Raw genomic sequence first — 9,590 nt, 5'->3', positions numbered from 1 at the left:
CCAATTTACTGTGTTGAGTTGGCATTGTACAGAAATGGGCAGCCACATTGGTCTAGAAATGTTAATTTTTTTATTTTTATTTTTTATTTTTTTTCCATGGATACAGGGGTAACATATCATACTAAATAGTAAGGTCATATCTACATAGGTTTGCTTACAGAAACTAATAAAGTGTTCTCTAAATAATGAAAAAAAGAATAAGATAAGACTATAAGAACAAGAAACAATTTAAATATGTTCAGGGACCATTTTCATCTCCAGAATTAAGGAGTATTTTAATGTTACATCATTGCCTTTTCTCTTTTACTTTCCTTTTTGTTTTATATTATAATTTAGGATTCCCTATTTTTAATGTTCATACAGAGATTTCTTTAACTGAAATACCGAATAGTTTCTTTGGTGTGAAAATTGATAATAGTACACAGGATCCTAATGAGATAATTAATAATGTGAAATAGGAAGTAAAGGGCTAAAGGTGTAGAGAAAGTGGGAAGGGTGGGGGAAAGGTAATAAGGGAAAGGAAAAAAACATGAGAAACTGAAAAAATGCAAATAAAGTGTTTGTAAATGGGGAGGGAAGGAGGGGGTGAAGGGAGGGCAGGGACAAGGGGAAAAAATGAGAATCAAGACCCATCATGTAAAGGTACAGAATCCCAATGATGAATGTAACTGTATTGTATACCTAGAATGTACCAATAAACTCAATAAAAACAAAAAAATGCAAAAAAAAAGAGAGAACGGGATATCTTTTTTGTCTTTCCATTTCTTAACACAGACTTCTCTCTGATAACACCTCTCCCCTTTTCATTTTTTTCTTTTTGCAGATCTTTTGCCACAGCCTTCCTATTCAATCTCAGTGTCCCAAACCTATCCGTTTTAGATTGTAAAAGAATTTCACTGAGTTCTGGAGAAGTATAAAAATTATATTGAAATGCCGGGCATGGTGGCTCACGCCTGTAATCCCAGCACTTGGAAGGCTGAGGCAGGAGGATTGCTGTGAGTTCGAGACCAGCTTGTGCTACATAGTGAGTTCCAGGTCAGTCTCAACTACATATTGAGACCCTGTCTCAAAAAAAAAAATTATACTGAATGTACGTACAATAGGAGTTTTCATAGAAGGTAGCACCAAATTATAGGTTATTTTTCATAAATAAAATAAGCATAAGTAAAAGAAAATAACCAGAACTCATTATTAAATTTCACTGGAAACAAAAGGTATGGAAGGCTGGCAGGAGGATTGCTGTGAGTTCGAGACCAGCTTGTGCTACATAGTGAGTTCCAGGTCAGTCTCAACTACATATTGAGACCCTGTCTCAAAAAAAAAAATTATACTGAATGTACGTACAATAGGAGTTTTCATAGAAGGTAGCACCAAATTATAGGTTATTTTTCATAAATAAAATAAGCATAAGTAAAAGAAAATAACCAGAACTCATTATTAAATTTCACTGGAAACAAAAGGTGAAAATAATGTTCTAAAAAAGGTGACTACAACATTCTAAAAAAAATATGCAAAAAATAGTCCACATAAAACAAATAGATGGACTATAAGTGTATCTCCCACAAGCAAGAATCGACTGGCTGAAGACACCTGCCTGAGCAATGCTCAAGGCAGTCAGTACATACACAAATGTTAAATGGATAAAGAGGGTGCCGAGGTTCAGGGCTGGTAACAGAAGTCACTGCTGCACACTGTACCATGGCCCACTGGATGCAAAATGTGGCCAAGCAATAAAACTTGGGACTCAAGGGACATGTGTGGAAGGCATGGGGAAGGACAGAGGGTCAAGTCCTCCTGCCCTCAGTGGAAAGCAGTGCCCACGACTGAAAAAGCACATGGAAGCAACAGAAGCATATTTTTGGAGATAACAGAATTGGCCACATGTGCTCTAGCATTTGTCTTTAGAAAGGGAGAGACACGGGAGCGAAGGATAGAAGACTGCTGCTTTCTTAACAGCTATTATACGACTATAGCTCTTCAAGTAAATGATGCACAAGTGTATTTGACACAATGAATTTAGAACACAGAGGTGGGGCTTTTCAGAGGTAGATCTAGAGTGTGTGACCCTGGGATCGATTCATCGTGTAATGCTAGGGTTAAGCATTTCCCCGACTGCTCTCCTCCACGATCACTATCTCCACTGCTCACTCTGCCCAGCCACACTGGCCTCCCTCTGCCTAGGATTGCAACTCCTTAACATGCCCGACACACACACACACACACACACACACACACACACACACACACACACACACACACAGAGTCCTCCTTACCCTGCTAAACATCTAATTTAAACAGTCATCAGAAGTAATAACTACATTGTGTGGCAGCCTAGACGGTTAAGTCCTGTCTCCCCGCTGCACTCTGAACACTAGGGCAGGGGAGACACTAGGGCTGTCTCCCCAAGTCTGGAACAAAGCCTATCACAAAAGAGGCATTATGTTAATACATCTTTAAACACTCTAAATGAAGGAGGTGAGGAGTGAGGATTGAAGGAAAGGAAGTTACCTAACAGTATGAAGGGCTGGCTTTCCTTACCAGTTCAGACTGGGAAGTTCACCGGAGAGTCAGGCAGCCTGAAGAAGAGACGTAGAGCTGTGAACTGGGGAGACATCATTATATAGCTGCTAAACAGACCCTCTCAGCCTCAGCCACTCTCAGCCTTTCAGCTGCCACTTCTCTTCCTGTCAAGATAAGCTCACAAAGCCCTGACTGAGGGAAGGACCTCCCCTGCCCACACGGTAGCTGTCTCTGTGACATCGAGGTCATGACAGGGTTGAGGACACCTCAAAGGCAACTTTTCTGTGTGCACACCCCACCCTCCTGAGGCTTCCTCAAACATGGCCCACCAAGAAAGAGAGGTCAGGCTCCACACAGAACAGCACCTGATACGTGTAGATTTGCATTCATCAAGCTGGGAAGATATTTCTGTGCCACTGCACACATAAGAAAACCAAGACTTAAGAAGATCTGCAGGTACCCTCTTTCAACCAGATGCTACCGGGCAGAACTGAGACATTTAGCAAACTAGATCTTCCTGGCACCATGTTTTGTGTTCTCTCAACCAACCTTCTGTCCCTCTCTATACAGAGATGACTTCAGTGTCAGGGGAATTGATAGAGGAAGTTTGGCCAGATTTGATTTGCAGTTTCTTCCTCTCAACTTTTTCTGATGGCTCTCCATCTCTAGGATTCCAATTCAAAAATGTGGATTTGACACCAGCTGTCTAAAAGTTAATGTTAGAAAATAAGGTCAAACAAATCATCTATTACCATTAAGACCTTAAAAGGATTACACATCCTTTGCAAGGAGCCAGATGGTGAGATGGTGCACTGGCAGCCAGCATTGGCAATAATTCTAATGTTGCCAAGGGGTACAGAGAATGAGAAGGAATCACGGGGCTCAGTGCTTGACAAAAGTCAAATGATGAAAGCATGAGGGCTAGCTGGTTTGTTAAGAAGGCCAATTATCTAGACCAAAAAGTTAACATTAAAGAATATGCTCAGATATACAACTTGGGACCTATTTAGACTCATCTAAGTGACTGGGCTGTTTCCCAATTAACAGTCATTAAATCTAGCCTATGCCTTTTGTCAGAAATTCTCAGGGGCTTATAAGTTCTTTTTTACCTACCTAATTTGGCATAGTCCAGGACATGTGGTAGGAGCTCCCCAACACTCTGATTATTGGTCTCACCAGAACCCAATCTGCAACAAGGAAGACTGAAGCTTGCAAGTCTTACAAAGAAGCTTCTTGGGCATTACTTATTTCCAATGAAAATCTCCTTAGGCTAACCAAGCCTTCCTCATCCTCATCCCTGTCCAATAATTAAGGCTGTGTCTAGATGTCCCCCCAAAGCCTCATGGGGTCATTGGTGAGGCTTTGCAGGGGTGTATCTAGAGTGTGTGACACTGGGATTGATTCATCGTGCAATGCTAGGATTAGGGGTATGAGTGCTACCTGCCCTAAGGGCAAGTAGCCTGGATAAAATGTAAGGGACAGGAAGAGGCCTGTCTTGTCTCTTGCTTGTTCCCTCCTGTCTGCTTGCCATGGACTGTTTCTCCTCTGCAGTGCCCCTCTGCCATGCCACCCTGCCTTGGAGCCAGCCAACAATGGACTGAAACCTCTACAAACTGTGAGCTAAATAAACCTCTCCTCTCTAATTTGTGGGTGTTGGGTATTTTGTCTCAATAACAAGAAAATAATAACTAAAATACCAACTGAAAAAAAGTGAAGAGAAATCCACCATAATGATCGATATTACTGACATAGATGATGCCTCGTGTACTGCAGTGCCCTGAACACATTGTCATCTCTGCCATGCTCGTTTTTCAAGTTAAAATGGAGATTAAACTTGGTCTGTAGTGCTAAAGTTGAAAGACCGTTTAGATAAAGATTCAATATAATCCTTGGCACAAAGTAGGTCTTCAGAAAAATGGTGACGGGGAAAGAATGAGATCCCTTAGGACCCCCACATCGAAGAATTTAGGCTTCTGTTCTTGAGAGCTGCTTTGGAGGTTCTAGAAGGGGAGCACAGCTAGGTGTGTACTTTTCATCCTCTTGGACTGAGCACGCAGCTGTGGGAGGGACGCACATGGAGCAGGGAGGGAGGAAGGTATCACCCCCTGGCCAGACAGATCAGCCGAGTCAACCCTGGTGATAACGGGCAACAGATGTTGCAGCCAGATCACCCTCATGTCCTCGGCTTCTGTCCTTCCTTGATGCCTATTGGCAACATAACTTCAAGTGAGCAAATCATTCATCTCTGTAGATAAAGGATGTAGAAAAAAGTTCTCAGATTTCTTCCACCTTAAATTTTTATGCTTGTAAGGGTTTAGTCCAAAAGAGCTCTTCAGATAGAGAATTTTAGTTTCTCTAAGTCAGAATTGGGCTTTTACATTTTACTTAAGATCAAAATAATATATTTTGAAAATTATTTTTAAGTTTGAGGTAACAGATATTCAGATTGCCCTGATCTGATTATCACATATTGTATATCTGTACATAAATATCACATTGTACCAGATTTGAACAACTACATATCAATTAGACATTTAAGATGACCAGAGTTGGATTTTACTGTACTGAGATTTATGTGGACATCACAGCAGAGATATCAGGTAGGCAACCAGCTATAATGTATGTGGCTCTGAGCATGTGAGCAGAAAATGAAAAAGAAAGTCCCTAGAGAGCAGCAAATGGAAGGCAGGGTTATCTATGTGGTCACCTAGAGGAGAAAACATAGAAAAGGGCTAGGAAGGTCTGGAAAGTGCCTGCCTTTAAATGAGTAAAGAAGGTTGAATCACAAGTGACAGAGAGTCAGCGGTAGGAAGAAAAACAAGAAATCTTTCTGCAGGTACTGACAAATTATGTTTCATCAGCTCTGTTCTAAATAAGCTGAAAAGCAGACAAACTGCCATAAAGGTAAAGCTGAACACCAAAAGACTCAAATATTTCATGTATACAATGATTAACTCTTGGCTTACCAAGAATGGGCTCTCTTGAAATTTGTACTCGTTAAGGTGGACTGAATAATCCAGTTACAAAGTCTCTACCACACCACCCTTCCCGCTGAGTAAACGATACTTCTTCAACAGTGGACTTCCAGCTTAGCCGTGTGGCAATGGATGAGAGCAGAAAGGTGAAATACACCCATACAGATAGGCTCCAGCTCTCTTGAGTTTCTGCCCTTCTCCATGAGAACAGCATATGCTTTCAACTGGGGTCATGGAATGAAAAGATACAAAGAGAAGAGCCCAACTCCCAGAAGTCCAGCAAAGCCACAGCCAGTGTGGCCCCTATGTGATATAAGCAAGAAATAAATGTATGTGGTTTTTAATCATTGAGCTATGTGCTTCTTACCTCGGCAGAAGTTAATATACTTGCTCACATGAGATTTCCTTAAAGATAAATCTAGTTGCCATGCCTGTAATCCCAACCTTCAGGAGGCTGAGGCAGGAGGATTACTGAAAGTTCAAGGCCAATCTGGGATACATAGTGAGTTCAAGTCCAACCTGAACTACACAGCAAGACCCTGTTAAAAAGAAAGAAAGAAAGAAAGAAAGAAAGAGAGAGAGAGAGAGAGAGAGAGAGAAAGAAAGAAAGAAGGAAGGAAAAAAGCTGAATCTATTTATTTCAAACTCTAGTAGAAAGTAGGAAAGGTACTATTTAGATCATATTATATATCTGGCACTGATGAGCAGTTTATAGTCTGTATGTCATTTTAATTCTTTTGACAATTATTTTTACTATTTTACATGAGCAAATTGAGGCACAGATAAATCTCCCAGGATGACAAAGTTAGAAAATAATGGGAATGGAACCAAAGCTTATCTAAACAACCCCAAAGCATGTGCACTCTCCATATTGTCATATTAAAGAAATCTCCTAGAAATCAAACCTAGGTCTCCAGCGTGAGAAACAAAATAATACACTGATGAACCATGGGTGCAGGCTGTTCTAGACTGATGTTGCACATGGGTACTTGAGCCACTGTGGATCTAAAGTCTCATCCATGATAAGCACGGCCACAAGCTCTATCGCACATATCACCATAGCTGAGAAGATGGAAGACATAAGTACAGCTAGAAATTTGTAGCGCAACTCAAGACACACTAAAAATTAGAGACAACAGTTCATTTCATCTCAAACTCTGCAGCCACATCTTCAGATGTTCCGTCATCTCTGTACCATAGCTCACTACAATCACCTCTTGTGAATTCACCTTGCTTTTCCTACCTTATCACTGGCGATGGGAGGCTCCACCACTTCCTCAATCTTTGGGGAATTTTCAACCTTTATTTTAAGTAACAAAGATAAGCAAGACAGTTGCTTCATCCGTTTGTCCACTTCATATGCTCTGCCTGAATTTATAACAGACTTGCAGATCTCCTGAGGAGATCTTGCGCAGTCACTGGGGATGGTGACGTACACACGCTTTAAACTTAGACAACTCTGGGCTTAGATTCTGCTCCAGCTCTGTGACCTTGGGAGCTGGGCTTTATCTCTCTGAACACCAGTTTCTTGATGTGAAATGTGGATGATAATAGCTAACTCAATGAGGTCATTTTGAAGATCAAATTAGATGGGACATGCAATTCTCTACTACAGATGGTTAATTACTGCTTTGAGCAGAGACACCACACCCGGATGAGGGTCCTCCAAAGCAGCATGTCTCCTCAGGGCTCCTCTCTCTTCAGTGACAAACACCATGGCACAGTCATCACAGGCACCAACGTCAGCACCAAAGAGTGAACATCCACCATCTGCCAACATTTTTCTAAGTCCTTTCCATGCATTACCCCTAATCCTCACAACTGTAAAGCTTTATAGAGTACACTTATTTTAAAAATCTGCAAACTGAGAGGTCACTGGCTAGCTGGCCCTCCTGACCTCCATGCCAGGCCACTAGCTATGCTGTCACCTGCTCTTAGAATGCATCTCCCAATCCAAGCATGGTGGCACATGCCTGTAATTCCAGTGCTTGGGAGGCTGAGGCAGGAAGATTGCCATGAATCTGAGGCCATCCTGGGCTGCATAGAGAGTTCAAGGCCATCCTGGACTACATGGCAAAATCCTTCTCAAAAAATAAAAATGCAGCCAGGCGTGGTAGCACACACCTGTAATCCCAGCACTCAGGAGGCTGAGGCATGAGGATCGCTGTGAGTTCCAGACTAGCCTGGGCTACATAGTGAGTTCCAGATCAGTCTCAACTACATACTGAGACCCTGTCTCAAAAAAAACAGAAAAAGCCTGGGCGATAGTGAGTTCCAGATCAGTCTCAACTACATACTGAGACCCTGTCTCAAAAAAAACAGAAAAATAAAAATAAAAATGCATCTCCCTCTATTGCATTCCCCTAGTTGCAGAGAAACAATGTCTCCCTGGCTGGACCAGACAAACTCTCAAAAAGGTATTGATTGTAAGAATTGTACAACAAAAACTACAAGCCATCACTGAAAGAAATTAAAGAAGATCTGATTAACAAAGAGACACTCTGTATTTCTGGATTGGGAAGATCAATATTATTGCCATGGAAATTGTTTTCCTAAATTGATCTTTAAGTTCAACAACAGGCATACATACTAAAAAACAGCAGGCTATTTGGCAGGCATTGAAAAACTGGTTAATATTTATATGCAAAGGACTCCAGTAGCCCGAACAGTTTTGAAATAAAAAGGATGGAGGATGACAAAATTTGTCATGAAGCTAAAGCAAGCAACACAGTGCAGTATTGACCATAAAGATAAACACATACACTGATAGAACAAAAGTGAGATTCCAAAAATAACCACTACTTACTCACTTGATTTAGAAAAAAATTATTTGCTCACTTGAGTAAACAAAGACATCAAAGAATTCAACCAGGAAAGAATAATCTTTTCTAAAAATGATACTGGAACAATTGAATATCTACATGAATAAAGATTAATGTGAGCCCTACTTATAATGCACAGAAAATTAACTCAAAGTTAATTTTATAAAACTCTAAAAATATATAAAACTTTTAAAGTTTGAGAAGAAGATCTAAAATCTAGGAGAAAATCTTGGTGATCTTGAGTAAGCAAAAATTTCTTAAATACACAAAAAGCGTGATTCAAAAAAAGAAAATAATTGGTGGAGTGAGTTTCATCAAAATTAAACACCTGAGCTTCAGAAGACACTATTAAGAGATGTGCCTTGAGGCCGTAGTACAAAATCAGACACAGAAAGTTAAGTAGTGCAAGGTTTTCTCTCATATGAGAAGTCTAAAGTATAAATAATGCAACGAACAAAATAAAAGATAGATGACAAGAAACAGAAGGTAAACTTTCTTTCTTTCTTTATTTCTTTTTGGTGCTGGGGATCGAACTCGGGACCTTGCACTTGCAAGGCAGGCAGTGGAACCACTGAGCTAAATCCCTGGCCCCAGAAGGTAAACTTTGTGGTGATGGGAAAGGGATCTAGTGATGGGGTGGAGGGGATGGGAAAGACAGCAGAGAAAGGAGAATTTTAAAAGGCCAAGATTTATAGATGTACCAATTCCCCATCATGAGTATATTTATTATGTATTACAAATATGTACTTATAAAAAAGACATCAGTAAGAAAGTGAAAAGACAAACCACAGAGAAACTATTTGCAAATTCCATATCTAATAAGGTACTTATTGTCCAGAATCCTTACAACTAAATAATATGACAAACCAGTTTGAAAGTGAGCAAAATGTTTAAAGAGACATTTAGTCAAAGAAGACATTCAAATGCAAATAAGCACATACAAAGATGCTGAACATCATTAATCATCAGGAAAATAAAAATTAAAATCACGGACACCACTGCATATCTACTGGCATGAAAGGAAGACACAAAGAAAATGTGATATTTATGCACAATGGAGTAGTACTCAGCTATGAGGAAGGACATGTGTCAGTCCTCTGTGGGAAATTGGATGCATCGAGACCAGCATGACAGTAAAATACACCAGACACATAAGCTTAAATATCACATGGTTTCTCTGTATGAGAAATCAGCAGTATAAATAAAAAGCAAAATAAAAGATAGATCATAGGAAATAAGGAAATTGATCTTTTGCAAGTTAGAAGCAGCCCAA

At 40.2% G+C, this 9,590-nt stretch overlaps 1 protein-coding gene across 1 annotated transcript in view; it reads right to left on the bottom strand.

Moving 5' to 3' along the window:
- Rxrg (retinoid X receptor gamma) overlaps window positions 1–2,617 on the bottom strand; it is a 167,222-nt gene extending 164,605 nt beyond the window's left edge. The window contains exon 1 of the mRNA XM_010633922.3: window positions 2,539–2,617. The gene's annotated coding sequence lies outside the window, so the exon portion shown is untranslated. The remainder of the gene's footprint in view (window positions 1–2,538) is intronic.
- Window positions 2,618–9,590: the final 6,973 nt, after the last annotated feature.

This window comes from Fukomys damarensis, unplaced genomic scaffold (genome assembly GCF_012274545.1).
Source record: "Fukomys damarensis isolate Sample0158 unplaced genomic scaffold, DMR_v1.0_HiC HiC_scaffold_19, whole genome shotgun sequence".
NCBI classification, from domain to species: domain Eukaryota; kingdom Metazoa; phylum Chordata; class Mammalia; order Rodentia; family Bathyergidae; genus Fukomys; species Fukomys damarensis.
This window is presented reverse-complemented; position numbering and strand designations above follow the sequence as displayed.